Below are 1828 nucleotides of genomic sequence, written 5' to 3' on the forward strand. Positions count from 1 at the left end.
TCTCTCTTCTTTCAGCAACTAGAAGGGCAAAAGAAAATAAGATACTAAGTCACTGGAAGGCCTGTTCAGCAATAGGGAAGGAAGTAATGGAGGAGGAAGGTCATACTTCTTAGCCTTGGAGAGTGGGGAAGTCTTTTACAGGCTGATGATACAAACACTCACATACATGTGCATGCATGCACAAATGATTTGTTATTTATAACATACTCTATAGAGAGGTAGGGTAGCTATGAATCAGAATCGATTTGATGGCAATGGGTCTAGGTTTGGTTTTGTGTGTCAGTATATAATACAGTCTCAGCGTTTCAGCTATTTTTAAAGTCATCTGGCAGAGTTGTTATCTCTTTACAATTTAATTGTCTTATACTAGGGCACCACACTGCAGAAATTTATCAGCAGATGTCATTAACAAATAATAATAATAATAATAATAATAAATACTGGACCGACGAGCTAACAACCCCCTTTGCATCACTAACTAGCTCTGAACTTGGGGAGATTATTAATGTTTTTAAAATTGATAATTCTTCATCTGTAGATTTTAAATCATGACAATAACTCTTTAAGGTCAGGAAATATTGCATGACATAATATGTAAGAAAATACTTTGAATAGAATCGAGTGTCTGGTAAATACGTGCTCACAGAGTATTAATTTTTTTATTATCACCATTTCCTCTATTAATAATACTGTTAGGTAAGTGGCATTTATCATGCAAAGTGTTGATTAAAAGGGACTGACTGTATTAGGGTTCAAATATTTAGCTATGATGCACAGGTTTCTTGAAATGATCGATGGGATGAAATTATTGCCGATTTATAAATATGTTTCTAATCTTGGTCCTCGCGTCTTGGGAGAGAACAAACGGTGAAGTCCTGGATACTAGATGAAGAATCAATGGTCCTAACTCACGCAGACATGTCCCAGAAGACAGGCCTGCTGATTGTCTCCTGAAAGGTCTAGGCCTTGGTCCTTGAGAGCATGGTTCTACTCTGCATATGTAGTTCTACCAGGAGATGGAATTGATTCAATTTCAACTAGAAGCAATAATCTAGACCTTCATTAGAAATGCTTTTTTCTCCTAACCAATGATTTCTTGCTGTTAGGAACAAGCAAAGTCCATGTAGACGAGAAGAAAAGAACCAGACAATCAAAGTGCGTCTTTTTATGTTAGCTTTTCACTAAAAACAGCTCTTGAGAAGTTTATAGGAGGTGCCAGGAAGGCTTGTTCTTCCCCGCCCCTCCACACACACCTCCCCCCTATCTTTCTTTTAAGGTTCCTTTCTGAGAGATGGCCTATGGGATCTTAGAACTGTAGTGTCCCTGGTTCTGGGGTCTATTAGAACACCACCAAATCCACATTTAAAGTGTGACATGGGCTCAATGTCATGAAATCAGCACCCAACCCTGCCGTCATGTCATTGTTCTACCTGCTCACTTTGGTGGACCCTTTATGGAACACGCTTGGTGTGATTCGTGAGAAGCGTTACAGAGCAGATCAAATTTCCTCTCAGCAATAGTGTTTGTGTTTGTTTCGTCTCATTGATTGCACTCTCCACAGTGTAACATCACTTTCTCCCTATTCTCATCCCTCCTTTTTTCCCTAACCCTCCAGAACTTTGTCCTTCCAATCAATGTCATCTTTTCAAATCTCAAAGTGTTGATTGTTCTAGGGCAGCAGTTCTCAGCCTGTGGGTCATGACCCCTTTGGGGGTCTAACGACCCTTTAACACGGGTCACCTAAGACCATCGGAAAACACGTATTTTTGATGGTCTTAGGAACTGAGACACCGCTCCTGTATCTGTCTCCAGGAGGGTCCATCCCCAT

Source organism: Echinops telfairi, unplaced genomic scaffold (genome assembly GCF_000313985.2).
Source record: "Echinops telfairi isolate 266 unplaced genomic scaffold, ASM31398v2 ScPeMD7_1;HRSCAF=3_1, whole genome shotgun sequence".
NCBI lineage: Eukaryota > Metazoa > Chordata > Mammalia > Afrosoricida > Tenrecidae > Echinops > Echinops telfairi.